Source organism: Nomascus leucogenys, chromosome X, assembly GCF_006542625.1.
Source record: "Nomascus leucogenys isolate Asia chromosome X, Asia_NLE_v1, whole genome shotgun sequence".
Lineage (NCBI taxonomy): Eukaryota > Metazoa > Chordata > Mammalia > Primates > Hylobatidae > Nomascus > Nomascus leucogenys.
Genome location: NC_044406.1, coordinates 97,195,887 through 97,216,786, shown reverse-complemented (window position 1 = coordinate 97,216,786; position 20,900 = coordinate 97,195,887). Strand labels below are relative to the sequence as shown.

The 20,900-nt window shown below is 41.1% G+C and overlaps 1 protein-coding gene across 8 annotated transcripts in view; it reads left to right on the top strand.

The window, feature by feature from the left end:
* The window catches only part of CHRDL1 (chordin like 1), a 122,049-nt gene that overhangs the window by 37,108 nt on the left and 64,041 nt on the right, over positions 1-20,900 (top strand). The window lies entirely within an intron of this gene.

The window sequence follows — 20,900 nt, the reverse complement described above, 5'->3', positions numbered from 1 at the left end:
CTGCCTGCTGAATAGTCACCTCCTCCAGACTGCAGTTATTATGTACACATTGTTAAGTGTAATTCTAGGGGGCAGCCAGTCAGAGACTTTTTCACAAAGCTGTTAGGACGTCTACTTTCACGATTTGCAGCTAGGGTATTTGTCTGAGGCAGGGGATCCCTCAATGACACTTTGTTCACATCTGACTGGGGCCTGATTCCCACCCCAAAAGCGTGTGGAGTGATTCAGAGAATGCCTGTGGGCCCAGTGGCAGTCCTAGAAAAAGCTACTTGACACTCTTGGGCTTTGTAAAGTAGAAGCATTATCATCCTGTAAGTTGATTCCATTTCCCTTTAGGGTAGAAATTCTTGAACTAGGGTTCCTGGGTGGGCTTTTGAGGGTCAGAGAACCCTTTAAAATTGCTTGCAGTTTTTGGCGTAACTATGTATATTTGTAAATTCCTTTAGAGAACATCGACAGCTTTATTGTCAGTCCCAAAGGGGTGTACACGAAGAACCACTACCCTAGCTAAGGTATAGATGGTGCTTTTTAAGTGGTGAGGAACTTCCAGAACTTATAAGAGAGAAACCAAATGTATCCGGACAAAAATGTTAGGAATAAGGCTGGGAATAGGGTTCAATGAAAACCCAGTCAACTGAAATGTTCCAAGAGTGGAGAATTTTTTTTTAATGGAGAAGAAACACCCCAACTCTTTTTGTCACCACCTTTATAATATATATTTTCCTGCATCAGTAAATACACCCTAATGAACACAGGTGATTCATTTCCAGATGGCAGAAGATCATGCCATATCACAGGTTTTTAAATTGTGAGTGTTGGTGCTGATAGTATATGCTTTAAGATGTCGGAGATTGACTCGGCATATGACCAGCCTAAAAGTTGTTGGGATTTTTTTGGAATAAGTCCCTAAGCCAGGCTTACTGTTTCTGTTTGTGTTTCTTTGCTTCTTCTTCTTAAACTGGATTGCAAGAATGTGGTATGGGCAGTGGGGGGTGGGGGTGGGGGCGCTCTGGTATATGGGAACAATGTTTCTGATAAAGTTGCCACTCTAGAGAGCTTCTTCTTCTTTTTTTTTTTTTTTTTTTTTTTGGTTAACCTGCCAGCTAGGTAGCCTGTCAGATAGCCTTACAAACAGCTTTTTATTCCTCAGAAGTCTCCAAAAGTGGTCTAATATCATAGGAACTTATCTAAACTTCTGTGTAAAGATTGTTCTTCCCTGGGAAGAAGGTTGAGGCATGACCCAGACCCAGAGCATGGGGCAAAAGAACATAGAATAGAATATGGCTGCACCTACCCCAGCTGCCTAACAGGAAGCAAGTATTGAGAAAAAAGGAAAGTATAAGCTAGCAGTTATTTTGAGAGAAAAATAAAGTGTTAAAAGAACTGAACTTGGGCCGGGCGCGGTGGCTCACGCTTGTTATCCCAGCACTTTGGGAGGCCGAGGCGGGCGGATCACGAGGTCAGGAGATCGAGACCACGGTGAAACCCCGTCTCTACTAAAAATACAAAAGATTAGCTGGGCGTGGTGGTGGGCGCCTGTAGTCCCAGGTACTCGGAGAGGCTGAGGCAGGAGAATGGCGTGAACCCGGGAGGCAGAGCTTGCAGTGAGCCGAGATAGTGCCACTGCACTCCAGCCTGGGCGACAGAGTGAGACTCCGTCCCCCCCCCAAAAAAAAAAGAACTAAGCTCAAAAGTTCCAGAGGTGAGAGCATTGAAAGAAATAAACACCATTATCTTTAAGACTTAAAAAGCTCATTTTATGGTATGGAGGATAGAAATAAATTATTCCTTTTCTTTTCCTTCTTGCTCTTGCAGCTCACTTCTCCATGAGTTCATTTTTCTTCTTGTTAACTATAACCTTTAACAGCTCTTTCTGTGGGTAGTAGTTCTAAAATTCCTTAGTCCTTATATACAAAAAAAGTATTTATTTTACAATCATTCTTGAATGATAATTTGGCTGGGTATGAAATTATAGGTGCATGTTCATCTCCCCTCAGCACTTTGAAGATATTACTAAATGGTTTGTTGGCTTCACGTTTGTTTGTTTATTTGTTTGTGGTTAAGAATTCTGCTATTTGTAGTTCTTTTGCGGGTTCTTCTGTTTTTTTTTTCTTCTACCTTTTAAAACTTTCTTCTTTTCATTGATGCACACAATCAGATGTGTAAGTTTGATTATTCTCTTCAGCCTGCTCAGCACATGATTTTTTTCAGCCAAAGGAGTCAAATTTCTCTTCAATTTTTAGTCAGTTTTTTTTGAAAATTATCTCTTCACCTTCTTATTTTTTCTCATTCTCAAAATTGTCTTTGGTGTATATTATTGCATCTCATTTAATTTATCTTTTATGTCTCCTAATGTCTCCTTTATTTTTCCCTCCTGATATTCTCCCTAAAATGATATATTACTTCAACTCTGTTCTCCAATTCATGAATTCTTTCCATGCCTACTATTTAGGCCATCTGTTGGGTTTTGTTTGTTTCTTTGTTTATTTTCAATAACCTTGTTTCCCCTCAGGTTTTCAAGTTATTTAAAAAGACATCTACATGACGCTAATTTATAATCTGTCATTGTTTTGGGAAATCTTATTCTCTCTTTTACTCTTAAAGTATTTAAATGTTTATTTGAAATCCATTTCAAATAATTTTCAAATTTTTTTAGATGTGAATTGTCACCTTTGTTGGGTTTCTTGACAGCTTTTCTTAGTCCTGAATTTTCCTTGGTTTTCTACTTTTTCTTTCAAAGCTCATTATCCATGGGTGTTTCTGGTTTGTTTTTTTGTTTGTTTGCTTTTGCTTTTGTTTTTTCTTGCATGAGCCCTTCCTTGTGGGATGGTTGTTGCAGGCTTTATAGTTCACTTTGCTCTAAACCAGGTCATATATTAATGACTCGGTTTGGGCTGCCTCATGCCTGAATGGTCTATTTCTACCTCTGTTTTCTTGTGCACTGCTAGTCTCTGATAATGATCGTGGACTGAGACCTCATCTACATCTGCCTACCTTGGACAATCAGTGATTTTTAGGGAACACTGAGTGGGGAGAGCTATGTCAGCCCCTGTTTACATGCGAGTAGTGTGACCCTAGTCCCCAACTTCACATAGGAAGCCACTTGCAAGCTGTAGTTTCTCCTCAGCAATTTGGATCCAAACTACCCATATTCAGTCCCAGCTGCTGATGGACCATATGGCTTTGGCTCCCATTTATTGCTGTACTTTCCTCCTGTATTTTATTCCACGAAGAGTTTTTTGTGTTTCTGAATGTGATTTTGCAGTTTTCACGTTTTATTTATTTATTTATTTTTCTAGTTCCACATTTCATCTCTCTTTGTTTTGAAAATAACAGGGAGATTTCTCATGTGTTCTCTTTGCCATGTTGAACCAGAGTGCAACCAGCTATTCTTTCTTTCTACTGAAGATAAAACAAGAGTAAATAGCTTTAAATCATAGCAGAGAGGAATGGAGCTTGACAAAGGAAGAACTTTGGAACACCATGGCTGTTAAATCCTAGAATAAATGACTAAGGAGAATTTTAGTCTCTTTACTTAATATTTCTAGAAATAAAAAGGTACCCACCCATCTGAGATAGAGTTGGCACAGTCTTGCTTTGAGACAGGGCAATGGATGTGATGACTCCTCTGTGTTCCTTCCACCCCAGTGATTATTAGGCATGAGAAAACTCATGCCTTCAGGGCCACAGAAATGTTTGGTCAAAGAAAAGGGCTCTGGTTTCCCATCTTAACCCAATGGAAGGCACTGTGATGAAAATGTCCTCATTTAAGAAGAAAATATTTAAAGCCAAGATGATGAATAAGCTCCGTATAAAAAGGAGAATACAAACAAGCAAACCATATACCCCAGATATTGGCTTTACATACTGTCCTATAGCAGTATTGACTTAGAGATACCTTTTGCCTAGGTAGTAACAGACTCAGTGGAAGTGTCCTACCTATCATGCTTAGAGCTTAGTTTCCATTGAAGGAGACAGAGGAGCCATCTCATTTCATTTGTTTATGTATTTCCCATGGTTCCTGCTTTCTAAACTCTTTACCCCTAAAATTTCCAAGGAGCCCACCTGTATTTGAAATTGTCTCCTACAGCTCCTGCTAAACCATGGAAATCAGAGTATGCAGGCAGCTCTTCCAGAAATACCAGAGAGAAATCTATACTGATTCCCACAAAGAGCAAATAAAATTTTTTTCATCAGCACTTGTCCAAGTCTTGGCAGAGGTCAAGTCTTAGTCACATACCACAGTGCTCTACTGGGCCCAAAGAGGCTACATGGAGGCTGGAACATTCTTAATGGAAAAGTCAAGACTGCACAGGACTCATGAACGTCATTAAATTCATCCCGGTCTCTAAGCAAGACTCTGTGGAGTCCCTGATAATTAAGAGATTTTAGAGATTTGTAGGAATTAAATTCCCTATCTTCTCTTTTGGGGGAATGAAGTGGTAATGCTGGAAGGGAAAGTAAAACAACATGACTTATTTTCATAATATGTGTATATATATATATTTCGTAATATATATATTTTATTTTATATATATGCACAGAGAGAGAATTTTATCACAAAAAGAAGAATTTTATAGTGATCAGGAGTCTAAATCATGATATTATCTAAGAGGGCTTTTTAAAATGGTCATTCCATTGAGAATTTGCTATTCAGAATTAATAAATTTGGGTTTTCCTGGAGGTATTCCAGCATTCCTGGGTTATTAAAGAGCTCTTATAAAATTGCCAAAATAACTGATTTGATCTGGTTAGCAGAGACCTAATCCACAGTGTTTCCTTTTGGCTAGGTGTGAAAAAGTTTGGCACTATGAATGGTTTTAATAGGAATAGTGACAGTGTGGTTTTGCCAAGAGAGACACCCCAGTCTTAGATATTCAAGTTAGGTTAGGGAAAAGACCTTACCAGTGTTGCACTATAGTATGTGTTCCCGTAAGGAGAATGTGGGAAGCCCTGTGTCATTTCTCTTTCAACAATAGTTTGGTTGTGAGTGAGCTAGCAAACACAGGCATTTCTGCCACAATACAATGTGCACATATCTGAAAATCCTCACATTCTACAAAATTGTACACTGAAAAAGAACAGGGCTTAAGGAAAAAGTAGCATTAGAGAAAACCACTCAAAACTTATGCAACTGTGTAACCAGAATACTAACAAAGCAACTATACTAATGAAATACTAACACAGTTTAAAAAGGCATCTTACATTTCTAATAAAATATTACAGTAAATATAGACTTCTAGACTTCACCTTTTAAAATGGTAACATTAGCTTGAAGGAAGGGTGTTTAAGGAAGGATTGAAGCTGCTGAGTTATAGAGACAACAGTAAATTGCACAAAGATCACGGAGAATCATGTAATAAGCACTTATAAGACAGAGCATGTGGCCCAACTGAGGCAAGAGGAAGAATGTAGGGCAAATGGCTTCCTGATTTCAGTTGAGTTAGTGTACTTGGCTTTTAGCTGCTGTTGCTTGGTAGTGCAAAATATTAATTTGCTGGGTAATCATGTATGAACTAATGCAATTTCTATTTTATACCAACTTCATTCCCTTATTTAGCACTCACATATGAACCACTTGTGTTACACAAATCCACACTATAGCACAGACTGTGTAAGATGAGGTAGGTACATGGCATTTGACTGTAGACAAGTTTAGACGAAGAGTTGAAAATCACTTGTCTACTCTGAATCTGCTTTTTATTGTCTTTAATCACTGACCTATCTGCCCTTGTGTTCCCCTTTTCTCCCATCCCATGTGTTTATATTAAAAAGGAGTTTAGAGTCTAGGTCTATGACTATGTCTGTCTGTATCTGTGACTTCCACTGTTACAGTAATCAAGTACACAGGCCTTTTGTGTTTCCTCCAGTTTTTTTCTAGGGAAGTTTCAAAAGAGAGATTTATTTATTTATTATTGTGGTAAAACATGCATAACATAAAATGTATCATTTTAGTGTATAATTCAGTGGCATTAAGAACATTTACAATATTGTACACGTGGTAAGAACATTTACCACTAATCTAGTTTCTGAAATTTTTCACCACCCCAAAAGGAAACCTATTACACAGTCACTCTCCATTCCCCTTTTCCCCTAGCCCCTGGTAACCACGAATCAACTTCTCTATGGATTTGCCTATTCTGGACATTTCACATAAGTGGAATCATACAATTTGTGGCCTTTTGCATCTGGTTTCATTCACTTAGCATAGTGTTTTCAAGGTTCACCCACGTTGCAGCATGTATCAGTACGACATTTCTTTTTAGGGCTGAATAATCTTCCATTATTATGCATAGACCACTTTCGTTATCCATTCATCTGTTGGTAGTCATTTGGGTTGTTTCCACCTTTTGGCCATTGTGAATAACGCTGCTACAGACATTTATATACAAGTTTTTGTGTGGCATATGTTTTCAATTATTTTGTGTATACCTAGGAGTGGAAATTCTGGGTCTTATGGTAATTTTATTTTTAATTTATTGAGGAATCTCTCTTAAATTTTAAGGTTGCCCCATCTTCTTTTAGTTCATTTCTTTGAGTACCTACTGCCAGCCATCCTCATGGTTGCTGCTGATTTGCTGCTGTTGCCACCATCCATATCTGATCTCCATTGCTCTCTTCTCTCTTCCATTCTCTTCTGAATTCTATATTCATTTGTCTCTTGGATTTTATCAAAACAGATCAATTCCTTTTTAACAGTAACAGCCAATTAGCATATTGTTTTCCCTAGTAAGGTGACTACAATAGCTGTAGTGTGCAAGATGATCAACCAGGAGCCACTCCTTTGCCTGCAAAAGATTGGTGTATATATTACACATAATAATTACATATATATATATATATATATATGGGTCCAGTGTTATCCAAAAGCCTAAGGATTCTGAAATGTTGGTGTCTGAATAGCAGATACTTTGCTTTATTATTATTATTACTATTTTAGGTTACTGAGGGGTTGCCAAAGGAGATGTTCACTTTTGATCACTAGACCCTCCATGTCCATACTGACTGTTCTCTTAGACCCCTTTAACCATCTTCCATGCCTTATTTCCACTATTTTTCTCATACCGTTGGTCCTCGGACACTTGACACAGTACAAGGGGTTAAAACCTTCTTCAAGAAAGTAGCATTCGCTGGGTGCGCTGGCTCACGCCTGTAATGCCAGCACTTTGGGAGGCCGAGGCAGGCGGATCATGAGGTCAGGAGATTGAGACCATCCTGGTCAACATGGTGAAACTCCAGCTGGGCTTGGTGGTGCGTGCCTGTAGTCCCAGCTACTCAGAAGGCTGAGGCAGGAGGATCCCTTGAGCCCAGGAGGTGGAGGTTGCAGTGAGACAAGATCATGCCTACCCTTCCCAGCCTCTAGTAACCACTATTCTACTTTCTGTTTCTATGAGATCAACTTTTTTAGCTTCCACATATGAGTGAGAACACGCGGTGTTTATCTTACTCTTCCTGACTTATTTTGCTTAACTTAGTATTTTCAAGGCTCATTCATGTTGCTGTGAATGACAGGATTTCTTTATTTTTTATGGCTGAATAATACTCCATTGTGTATATATACCACATTTTCTTTATCCATTCTTCTGTTGATGGAAACTTACGTTGATTCCATATCTTGCTATTGTGTGTAGTGCTGCAATAAACATAGGGTTATAACTATCCCTTTAATACACTGATTTCCCTTTTTTTTTGGATATATACCCAGTAGTAGGATTGCTGGATCATATAGTAGTTTTATTTGTAGCTTTTTAAAGAAACCTCCATACTGTTTTCCATAGTAGCTGTACTGATTTACATTCCCACCAACAGCATATGAGTTCCCATTTCTCCACATCCTCACTAGAATCTATTACATTTTGTCTTTTTGAACATAACCATTCTAACTGGGCTGAGATGATACCTCTTTGTGGCTTTGATTTGTATTTTTCTGATGATTAGTGATGTTGAGCATTTTTATATACTTGTTGTCTATTCATATGACAGAGCCTTGATACATTAGTACCCATTATGAATCTACCAGAGAGGTATATGGGATGTAATATTGTCTAAACTTATTCAGCCATAGGACCCATTTTTTGGAGGCACTTTGCAGAATTAGGGTTCTTTATTATATGCTTCAGGAAGTGTTGTATTTTGCCATTGAGTTTCTAGGAGTAATTTATGTTATAGCAATAAGCTATTGGTATATACAGTATCTTAGTTTGGAGAAGTTTGTTAGGGTAGTAGGCAATTTTAGCACAAGACCCTAAACTAGTACTACTCAAATTTTAATGTGCTTAAGGATCACCTTGGGAGATTTGATAAAATGCAGACTCCCAGACCCTACACCAAAAATCCTGAATCATTTAGGCTGCAATGGGTATCATGCATTTCACACAAGCATTCCAGTTAATTCTGATGCAGTCGGATTGAGGACTGCACTACAGTAATAGGGCCCAGGGGAGATTTTGAGAAAGGAGGTCAAGAGAACTGCCCACAGAAAGCCGTTCTGGGTAAGATCTTGCAGCAGTAGGATCTCCAGAGGGCTGTGGGCAACATGACAACATTGTTTCGCTGATAATGGAGCACATAGACACTCTGGAAACACATTTTCCTTGTGTGACATTTCCCCAGGACCAACCCTGCAGTAACATGTGCACAATGTGCCATCTGGCCTGCCCCTCTGCTTTCCCAGAGCTCCCACCCAAAGGCTGCCTCTTCTGTCATCTTCCACATTCAGAGTCCTTGGCTGTCATGTCCAGAAAGCAAGACCCTCCGTGGGGAGCTTCCCCCTCTACCCCGCCCATCGTTCATGACTTGTTGTTGGCGAGAAATGAATGGCATTTCTCGGAATTAGCCCAGGAATTTCTGCTGATAAACAAATGAAACTCTCAAAGGGAAAAGCAATCAACATAGTTTGAAATAAAATCAGTGTTTCAGCTTAGTCTGTTTTTAACTTAGTTTGAAATAAGAGTCACATCTAGGGTATTTTAAGGAAAGGATTAGCAAAATGTCCTGTAGTGGGCTTTCATCTGAGTTGCCAGACTGACCCTTGAACCAGGGCCTGTTTTCTTCTTGAGTAAGCAGAAGAGGCAATTATTACCTTGATTTCCTGTGACCTGTGATTCTGAGACCTGTCCAGCCATCGGATCAGCTTTGCCCAAGCCCACCCCCACTTCCCTGCCAAGTTGCCTGACACCTGAAATTGTCATTACAGCTTAATCTTTTAAATTTAGGCCTTGTCCTGATAAATTCGCCAATCTTTGAAGGTAGTAAATTAACTCTTATTAATCATTTTTAATTTCATCTGAACACAGGATTTAGAAAGCAGATTTTGATTGTAGAAAGAGGAGACAGGTGTTGTGGGGGGAAGATCCCGAGGCCACTAAGCTCAGCTGGGCACCTGAAGAGTTACAAAGGGAGAGGGGCCTGTTGAAGGAAGGGCCTAAGGAGTCAAGCTTTACCTACCCCAAAGTCCTGCAGAACACCAGTAGTACTTAGGATAAGTTCTTTATTTGTGGCAGAGGACACAGTGGTTTCTAGAATGAGTTGCCAGCTCTCAAGTTTTTCACTTTAGAGTTGTTAATTTAAAACCAATATGTTCTCAAAGTAACCAAATATGCTTGCTATCTGTTGCCTAGAGCCAAAGAGTTTCACGTCAGGGTTTTGGATGCAAAATGACTATAACCCAAAAGGTTTGCCAGATTATTTGCAGCCACTAAGATAAGCAATTGTCTTTATTAGAATGATTTTTGTCTGATTTTTGTGTTTAGAATTTTATACCATCAGCTATTCCCTAAAAGTGATTTTAGGAACTGGCAGACTTAGGGTGTCAGTTATTGAAATCTGTTCCAAAATCCACCTCCTCACAGGCCTCCATTTTTGGCCATCAAAGTAGTCTATTTTATAAATGTCTTGATGTGTTGTCTTTTGTCTTTGCCACATATACTCTAAGACACAGAGACTGGGAAGTGGTTCAGCAAATATATGTATGGCTACTTACAAAGTGTTTTCTATGGTTATACTCCCAGAATTGGAGATAGGCTAAGAAATATATGTACCGTATCTCTCAATAAAGGGCTAAATCAAAGCTGTCTGCAGGAGGGGGAGGAAGAGGGCTGCTTGGATTTTAGTTTAATTGCGAAGACAGAGAAATACATCAAACTTGGGAGTTGAGGTTATTTTTTGGAATGTGAAGATAATGTAAGTGTCCCCACAAGCTCTTTTTCTTTTCTTCAATACATTCATCCTGTTTTGATTTCTCCACATTCACAAGATCGTGCCCTCAGGGATCTAAGGCCCAATCAGAGTCCACACTCACTATCATACCTTTTATATAATATATTATTTTATTATTTTAATAGGAGAGAAATGGATATTGAGAAGGAGAGGACAAGGAAATGTGGCATGCTTTCTTCCTTTTCTTTCTTTGTTTCCCTTCTTTCCTTCCCTCATTCCCTCCTTTTTATTTTCATTCTCTTTTTTGTTTAATTTGTGATTATTTTCTTGTGCTAAAATATCCATAACATAAAATTTACCATTGTAACCATTTTTATGTGTACAGTTCAATAACATTAAGTGCATTCACACTGTTGCACAACCATCTCCACCATCCATCTCCAGAACATTTTAATCTCCCCAAACTGAATCTCTATACCCATTAAACACTAACTCCTCACTTTCTACTTCCTGTCTCTATGAATTTGACTACTCTCAGTACCTCATATGAATGGCAATATGCCATATTTATCATTTTGTGATGGGCTTTTTTGCTTAGCATAATGTCTTTAAGGTTCATCCAGGATGCAGTGTGTCTCTTTTTCAAATGAGGAAGAGAGAGAAGAAATTTGAGAAGAGGCTGGTGGTAGAAATGAGGAAGTGAAGTCAGGAGACAACCAAGGAGTCTTAGAGGAATCTAGCAAATGTTCCTTTTTAGAGCACATTTTTTCTGGAAGACTCCAGAGACCACACTGTCTTTGAAAATGACAGGCGTGACAAGCAGTAACTAGTATTACTGCCTGTATGAAATGCTAGGTTTTGAAAGACGTGTTCCTTATTAACGTTCCCCAGAGAACTTCAGAGAGTGTCATCTATTAGGAGCTGATTACTGGCAAGTTTTGTCATCTGCTTTTGGAGAAATCCATAGGAATAGAACAGTACCCCTGTTTCTCTTTATCTGGAGAAGTACTTTTCCAAAAGGGCCTCTTCTGAGATTGCTTTCTGAGGGAAATTGTGTCTGGAGCCGTTCAACATAGCTTTATTAGAAAGATTATTAAAGGATTAGAGTATGAAACCTATGAGGTGATGTTGAAGGAAAACTGTAATTACTGAAACTGGTGAAAGAAAGACAGGGGCCTTCACCAAGTTTCAGAAACGTAAATGGGTCTTAGAGGAGGCTGATCAGCTTTCTCCTTCCACCTCCAAAGGGGGAGAAAGAGTAAAAGTGAGCTTCAGTATAAAAAACTTAGGCACAAAAAAGTAGTTCCAGGCATAGATAAGGGGAGCTAAAGTCATTTTATAGTTAATATATTAATAGCTCAAGCTCAATGCTGAGTAAACACAAGACATACATAAATGCACAAACGCATGCAATATGATTTCATTAATATCAAGTTCAAAATAGGCAAAAGTAAACTATATTGATTATGGATGTGCATAAATGTGATAAAACTACAATGGAAAGTGAAGAAATGATTATCACGATAGCCAGCATGGTGGTGAGTTGACCTCCATTGCGGGGGGGTGCTTCTGGGGTGCTGGCAATGCACTTTTCTTGATCCATGTGGTAGTCACATGGGTGTTTGCTTTGAAAGCATCAGTACAACTCTACATTTATGTTTTACGTATGTAAGTTATATTTCCCAGTATAATATAAAGTGGGATTACATTTTCATTTGTTCTTGATGGTTCTGATTGGAGTCAAAAGTACCAGAAGACCTTGCAAGATTACAACCAAGCATAGGATTCTGTATGTGCATATGGCAGTTTGGGGGACTGTTATATTTGTCTACTTGTTTGCATTGTTTTGGTCTTCTTGATGTTTGGTTGTGTGTGTGTGTGTGTGTGTGTGTATGTGTGTGTTTTGGTTTTTGGGTTTTTTTGTCACAAAGAAGAGCAGTACCAAAACCTAGAGAAAGGTGTGCTCCTTGTCCTCTAAGTGGGCTCTTGGAATTAGTAAGTGGGCATTTGAGGCATTGATTTCTAAGCTGTAGAGTGCACAGTGTATTGGCATCTGGATGAAGCCATCTGGCTCCAGGATTTTATCACTGACCAGAGGGCCAGAGGGCATGTTTGGCTTCCAGGAAGTCAGGCTGGTCAGGACCCCCTTTGGGAAGGAAGGAGGGCTTTGGACCTGTGGAGTATGCCTGCCTTCCCTCAAAGTGAGGTATTTAAATCCTGGGTCCCCAGATTTCGTCTGGGCATATCTCAATATGGGCAAAGCCTGAAACCATAGGATTTTGGTACGTGTTCCTCTAGATCCCAATGATAGCCTCATAACCAGGCATTGACCATGTGTCTCCAGCCTCAGGGAAAAGATGAAGGGAGTCTAAAGGAAACAAGTGACAGGTTTAATGACTGTCAGGCAAAAGGCATTAAATTAATGGCATCACCTCTGCCTTGCCTTTCTGTTTCCTTCGATTAGATTTTCAGAGGTGCCTGTGTGAGTATGCCGCACAATAATGCTGATGTTCTCAAAGCTGAATGAGCTCTTAACAGAAACATAAGGTAGTGCTGAGAATGCACTCAGAGACAAGGTAAAAATCTCTAGACTGCCTTGAAAAATTGAAGGGGGTTTTTCTGGGGGAGGGCTAGAACTGATACCTCCTCCCTCCTAAATCATAAAAAGAGAGAGCAAGATTCACCATTATGTGTTGATTAGGCTGCCTTATTCCTGTTTGGTTCCTACCTTCTGCTAATTCGTGGTCTTGCTGGAGCCTCTTGCAGGAGCACAGTGTGCCCCTACTGCAGGGGGCCTCTCAGACCACTGGGATCAGGGAACTGAGCCATTGCTGTAGTGTTACTTCCAAACCAGGGAGGATCAGCACACACACACACCCCTTCTGCCCCCACCAACTTCTCCAGGGCTTTAGAAATGTCTGGGAACTGTTTCGTTCGTCACAGTAATGGGAGGATGTCATTGGCATTTAGTGGGCAGCAACAAGAGACGCAAAATGTTCCACAATAAGTAGGAACACAGCGCATGGAAGAAGTGTCCCACACAAAATTCCAGTGGTGGCTCTATTGAGAAATACTGGACAGCAGCCTTAGTCAGAGAAGCCTAGGGAAGGGAGTCTCTTCCTAACCAGAAGTTGGTGGTATGAGTCCACACATTCATTCATTCACTCTCTCACTCATATTAATTTCATGAACATTTACAGAGTATAAGCTTTGAGACATAGCCCATGTATGGTGCTGAGGTTTCAGAGTTCCTGCCTCGAGGAGTTCACAATCTAGTGGAGGAGACACGCATAACAAGATTATTAAAATGTAATATGATGAGTACTGTGGTAGAAGTGTGGACAAGGGCTGTGCAGGCAGAGAGGGGAGAAGATAGGTACTCTCCAAGAGCCAGGAGTCAGGCACAGTCCCAGAGGGGAGTGGACATTTGAGCTGGGTTCTGACAGATGAATGGCACTTTGCCGGATGTAGAAGAGGGAGGTGGGGAGGGCACGTGCAGAGGCATGTGTGGGATCCGTGACTGCAGTTGAGTATGGTCTGTGTAGGAGGGAGGAGGCTGGAAAGGTCAGATTGATGGAGGCCCACTCTCAAAGGACCTTGTACATCCTGTTGGTAGACATTATTTTGCAGAGCCAGCCCACTGCAAAAGTAGGGAGGAGGTACAGTTTGTCTTTAGTGTTCTTGGATATCTTTTTGTACCCCCTTTCCTCTCTTACAGTCCCTCATCCTCACCTCTCTCCCAGCCACTTACATAGGCAGCTGATGAGACTTCTTCCAGCAGAAAGGTCAATGCTTAGCTTAACTATAAGAATTCACTAAGGATAGAATTCTGGATGTCAAAGGGAGAGTCTTTGGGCAGAGAACCTGGAATAACTGAGCACTATGGAGATAGGGCAGAGGAGCTTTGTTCAGTTTACACACACTTGACATAAGTGTAAGTGTATGTAAGCATGTGGGTGAGCATGTATGTTGGAGTGGGTGACATTGGTATGTATTTGTGTGTGTGTGTGTGTGTGTGAATGAGAGAGAGAGAGAGAGAGAGAGAGAGAGAAATGGGACAATGATAGTTCCTATCTCAAAGGACTGTTGTGAGGATTAACTGAATTAAGGTATCTAAAGGAGTTAGCACAGTGCCCTGCCCATAGTATACCCTCAATAAATGCAAGGTATTGTTGGTATTATTTTAGAATGCAGGGCCAGAGTTCAGTCTGGAGAAGGGGGAACATGCTTACTACCAAGGTGGAGATGAAGATGTTACACTAAGACTTAGTGGCTACATCTGGCTAGTTTCAAATATGTGCCTAGGACACATTCTATCACTGGGATAATATAATTTTTCAGCATGTTGGCTTATCAGAACGTACATGTTCCCAAGTGGAGCCATAGCATTATACTGTATATATTTGGGTACTTTCTCCATCTCTACTCATGGAACACATGGCAGGTAGAAAGCTGTTGTTTTACAAATGATGTGGACCTGTCTTGAGGCCCAGATCAGCTGATCTGTCCTGATGTATAGGAACATAAAATAGAAGAACCACAGCACTAAGGCCAGAGCCAGGGAGATGCATTAGAAAAGAATTAACTTGGGAGGATCTGAATTAGGGAACAAAAGTCCTAGCCAGAGAAGGAAGGAAGAAGCAAAAAGGGGGAAAAAAAATCACTAAAAGGGCAGGATGACAGGATACATAAGATCATCCAGCTGCCCCCAAACTGAACTTACAATGTTTTCTGTGTTCTCTTTGGAAGAGGAGTTGGCTTGTCCAGAATTCAATGGAAACTTGTTGATTGACACTGAATTGGGCACAAGTTCAATGTGAGTGCGCCTTCAGCTATTTATTTGATTTTTAAAAAATGCACCCTTTACAATAAGACTGTTTAGTTTCTACTGGCGCCCTGGGGCAGTGAGTTTAGATTGTTAAAATAGCAGCCATTAACACTCTTTGTGTTATGACACTGTCCTTCCTACCCCCCTTTAGAGGAATCAGGCATGAGGTTGTTTGACAAAAGTTTAATTCTCCTCTCCCCACCAAAAGAAACTGAGATTCCTCCTCTGAGTCAGAGGCACGTTTGCCCAGCCCTAACCCTGAAAACCTCCAAGTCTGCCTACCCGCCTCACCACCATCCCCACAAACACACACACGTGACTCTCATGTACATCTGGAACACACACACTTTCACATACACTCTCACAGGCTCCCATCCACACCCATCCCACAAGCTAGAGGAACCCTAGGGAGCCCTTGTGCTTGTCTTGCTGTTCTTTTGTTTTGCTTTCCTTCATTTGCTTTGTTTTGATTTGAAATCAGTCTTTGGGATTACATTGGATAATTTTTTCATGTTATTAATAGTGCTGTGCAGGGAGCATGTAAGGACTTCCTCCTCAGTCCTGGCCATGCTTGCTTCTCCAAATACAATGCTGACTCTCATTGATCAATCAAACTGATCTTTGTCAGACTTTGCATATAATACCTCGTGGGCAAATAGCTGAGGGAGCTCTAAAAGATGGCTGAATTCTGGGATTATCTAGATTATTCATGAGCCTGCTTAAAAGGAAATTTTTCATGAGAGGACTGGATAGCTATGGCTTTCCCAAACGCCCTGGGGAAAAATCAAAGGAGCAGAGACAATGTGGAAAGTGTGGAACTGCTCAGCTCCCAGAGCAAGGCAATGATCTGAGCAAACACAGAGCCCCCACCCCCACCCAAAGTCAGCATTGGTCAGGCTGAACGGCCATCATGAGCACAAGCCTAGGAGGCATGGAAGGGAAGTTCTGTGTTCTCTGGACATCTGTGATACATGTTGTCTATACCAGCACTGTCCAATAGAACTTTTTGCAATGATGGAAACATTCTATATCTGCACTTTCCAATGTGGCAGCCATTAGTATAGGTGGCTGTTGAACACTTGAAATGTGACTGGTGTGAGACTGAGAAGCTGCATTTTAAATTGGATTTAATGTTAATCGGTTTAAATATGAATAGACATATGTGACTAGTGGTTACTGTAGTGTATGGCACAGCTTTATCCCATTCACTGGATACTTTCGTGCTGCATTGAATTTAATTTTGTACCTCCTCTCTGTTCAGTGTCTTGCAACTACATCATAAACTTCTTGAGGGCAGGAATCATATATTCTACAACTACAGAAAGTTATACCTTGAAAAGATATTTTTTTCCAGCTGCCTCTCCCCATATTTGACAAATAGGGAGACTGCGAAAGACTCTGTAACTTCCCTGAAGTGACAGCACTCATTAGTAACATTACCTGAGCCTGGAACCCAGGTCTCCTTGCCTCCCGGACTGTGCTTCTACCACATCTCCCTTGCAGACAAGTTTTCAAAAGAGGAAGAGTTTTCTTCCTCTCCACTTTCTTCACTGTTTATATCTGAGATTCAGCCCCTGATACTCGGAAATAATTTGGATCTCAAGTCTACATTTATCTCCTCATCTGCCAAGGCACAAAATAGACTCTGGACAAATGTCTGTGGGGTGAAAATTCTCTGAGGTCTTTCTGTTGTCTGTTATCTTCTATATTTTTAAAGAAAATCTGTTTCTGCCTCAGTGTGTTTGAGAAAACCATTACTTATGCTGTCTCAACCCAGGGAGATGGGGCCTCTGTAGATGTGGCCCTGGCCTGTGCAGGTGCTCAGGTATACATTAGAGAAGCCTGTGCAACAGCCTGGCAGGCTGATAAAAAAGCTGTAGCAGTTTGGGACCTGGGCCCCTCTGTCTTCTAAATTCTCTAGACTTGATAGTAGACAAGGATGCCATCAGACATAGCGCCCTCCCTTCACCACATTTGCATAGTAACCTAGAACTAAAGGTCCCTCAGGGAGGACTCTAGGGCCATATCTTACTGGTTACTTTAGAAAGTAAGAGAAAATACCCAGTAGAAACTAACCTCAGAATCACCTGCTAAAAGAAAGAACAATTCAACTTGTAGGTCCAAGTAAAGTATCCTTTCATCTCTCTTCTCCTTTGTTTTCCACCCCAGGCCTTTGCCCTCAACCCAGAGCCAACCTACGGTAACACACTAATAGCTGAACTGAAGCAAAACCTGTTAACAGTCACCAAAGGCTGAGTTTCAGCCAAGCAGATAGCTCCTCCAGGCAGCCCTTCAAAAGCCAGGCAGAGGCAAGGGGGCAAATAGCCTGTGGCCTATCTGCAGTAAAATGGCCAGATTGTTTGCTGTTGCCACCAAATGAAGGAGTGATCTGGTACTAAGATAGAAGGCTTCCAGGGACCCTCCCAGCCCTAAAAATCTTAAGCCCAAATATAGTCATCAGATGCCAAGGACACTGGAGAAAGTCTTTGGAGCATGTAGAGCACCAAGCCAATTGGAGTGCCTGCTAGGCCAGCACAGGATTCCTAGCATTCCGGCCATGCCATATACACCCCCACCCCCGAAGGGCAGCCAGTGGCCACAGCAGAGGCCTCACCCAGCAGGCTGAGACCCTCATCAGACCCTCCAAGAGCCTACTTCCTTACTTAGGGCCTGCCTGCTTGCACTGTGCCGAGTTCAGGGAGGTGGACAAACTGTACCTCCCACTTTAGCCTAAGAATCTGACTTGCCATGGACTCTCCAGGCAGTGAATCATTTTGAGCAAGCACTTAAGCAACTTTCCACTGAGTCATTCTGAGGACTGTCAGGTTTGCTAATCCTGATATATACTGTGTATACCCTTTGTTCAGATCCTATACCCATCCTGATATTGGAGGAGAGGGGTTATAAACAACAGAACTTTAAGGATGTGCTCATTAGAAGTCATTTGTATTAGGGTTCCCTTTGCCCCACTGTCTCTAACAAGGCCTGAAGCACTAAGAGAAATGCTGCTGGTACCAACTTTTGATTTGTGTATGCTTTTGGTTACATAGCTACCAAGAGTATGTACTCTTTACTTGGAGTGGCATTGCACATTGGATTTCTTTTCCAGACCCTCCATGGATCTGTTTTCCTTTGGCTTCTTCTAGACCAGGGGCCAGCATTTTTTTTTTTTTTTCTGTAAAGGGCCAAATAGTATATATGCTAGCATTAGCAGGCCTTGCAGTCTCTGCTGTAGCAACTCTTGCATTGTAATGTGAAAGCAGTCATAGGCAATATGTAAATGAATGGGCATGGCTATGTTCCAATAAAACTTTATTTACAAAAACAAGTTGCAGGTCATATCTGGCCTATAACCCCTGTTCTAGACACAACAGGCTAAGTCAAATTAGTAGGTGAGACTTAGTTTCAGCTGCTAGAGTGCTTGTGCATATCACATTGGGGAGAAATCACTCTTATCCTCCATTCTTTTGGGGAAGAGAGGTAGAAATTGCAGGAATATTTTCATCTTTCCCATTCTGAATATCAAAGCCCATTCCTCATCAAATATTACATACTCCGTAGTAATCAGAATTGGCTAAAGTATGATGCAGTAACAACCTACAAAGTTCAGGACTTAAAACAACAAAGATTTATTTCTTACTCATACTACCTCTTTGTCTTAGGTTGGTGCCTGTCATTATCACCAACAGACCCTGGCTGACAGTGCCTCACCATCGGGAATTTAGTTCCAGCACTATGGGAAGGGAATATAACAAACTGTGGCCTGGCTGTTTAAGACTTTTGGCCAGGAGTGACACAGATTACTTCTGCTCATCTGGCATTGGCCAGAGCAAGTCAAACGACCATGACTTGACTTCTACAAGACAGGGAAATGCAATACTACCATGTGCCTGGAAGGAGGAGAATTTGAATATTGATGGAAAGCCCTAATGACAACCACACACTCTAAGAACTCCTTTTCAGTTTCTTCTTCATGTCATTCCTTGCCTACCTTTAGGTTATCTGGCCTATTTGTATCTTTTGTCCAACCCTACCTGGCCTTTCTCAGCCATGCTGGCCATTGACATTGATACATGGGGAAGGGACAACTTAGGGACTAAAGCATTGGGACAGTAATTATTCCCTAAAATGCTGTGTAGACCAGCATGAACAGGAAGTCAGGCCTCAGAGCCAGGTCTTACATGCCATTGGATCCAAGGATTGATTGCCATTGGGCAGCAAGCCTGAGAAAAATTGGACCTCCCATAACTCTGGTTTTGATTTCACTTTAGTTTACTTTTAATGGGAATTTGAATCAGAGAGGAAGTTCTAAGCATATTGACTTGAGGCAGTTCCTTCCCTTAGTGCTATGGAGAGCAGTTATCAAGAGGGAAGAGGAATATGGAATGTGAAAGGTAGAAAGTATAGGTGATATTAATGCAGTATTATGGACTAAAGTGAAACATATGGCCCATGATTTTAGAAGAAGGAATATATTTGCAAAGACAAAAGAATTAGTCAGGATAAGCCCATTGCTCTAACAATCCCTAAATCTTAGTGACTAAAGACAATGAATGTGGGAGTGGAGGGGCCTATGGTGAGGGAGGGCTTTTTCTCCATGCAGTCATTCAGGGACCCAGGCCCCTTTCACTCTAGTGGTCTTTCTTTCCTCTAGAGTCTCACAGTTCATCACTGGAGCCTCTGGTATGTGGTCCTTAGTTTAGGGAAAGGAAAGCAAGGAGAGTTTTGCAGGACGTTTTATAGGTCAGTCTTCTAAGGCATGTTTATCATTTCTTCCCACATTCAATGGACTGGAACTCATTCACGTGGCTCCACCTAACTGCAGGCGAGACTGTGGAATGCAGTGTAGCTGGGTGCCAGGAGTGGAGGATGGAGATGGGTTTAATGAGCACACAACATTGTGTATTCCGCTGCATACTTGTCTTGAGCAAGGGTGATTTTTTGTAGAAAGGGTTCAATCTGACTGAGTCTTAACTGAAGTCTTCACCAACATACTCTCAATATTGAAATGTTTGCCCCTTACAGAGCACCATAGGCCTTGGTTGAATGGGAGACTAGTCCTGACCACAGAGGCCTTAGATAAATGCAATTTTGCCAGTCCTTACATTTTACTTCATAATTCACATGGCCTCTGGACCCATATGTAAGAGCACTTGCATTCCCACTGATACAGGTTTGGGATATGTATCCTGGGGCAGGAACGTGAAATAGATGACATTCAGTAGTATCATGAGCAATGATCCTAGGAAATTCATTCTGAATCCTAAACTGGGCATAAACCATTCTTAAAAAGTAAAAGGAAACCATTAAAATTGGAGCTATATAACTAATCTTTGTTCCATTTTTGGCTTGGCTACCAGGGCATTCAGAGTCCTTTAACACACTCACATAGAATTATGTTAATCCTATTCTTTTTTTTTTTTTTTTTGAAGGAGTCTCGCTCTGTCACCCAGGCTGGAGTGCCGTGGTGCAACCTCGGCTCACTACAAGCTCCACCTCCCAGGTTCATGCCATTGTCCTGCCTCAGCCTCCCAAGTAGCTGGGACTAAAAGTGCCCGCCACCATGCCCGGCTAATTTTTTGTATTTTTAGGAGAGACGGGGTTTCACCATGTTAGCCGGGATGGTCTCAATCTCTTGACCTCATGATCCACCCGCCTCGGCCTCCCAAAGTGCTGGGATTACAGGCGTGGTATTTCTTATAGCTACTTCTCGGTTCAGGTGTTTTCTATTTTCAATTACTTCATGATATATGTTGTTTGTTGAGAACAGGAGGAAAAAAATAAGGCATGGCTTCTTCTTGTTTTATTTAATGCTCGGTTTGAAGACTGGCATTTGTGAAAAAGATTTTTCTGTGTCTATTGTGACTTCCTGAGCAGTTGGTTTTATATGGTATAGTTTTGGAGATGAACTTCA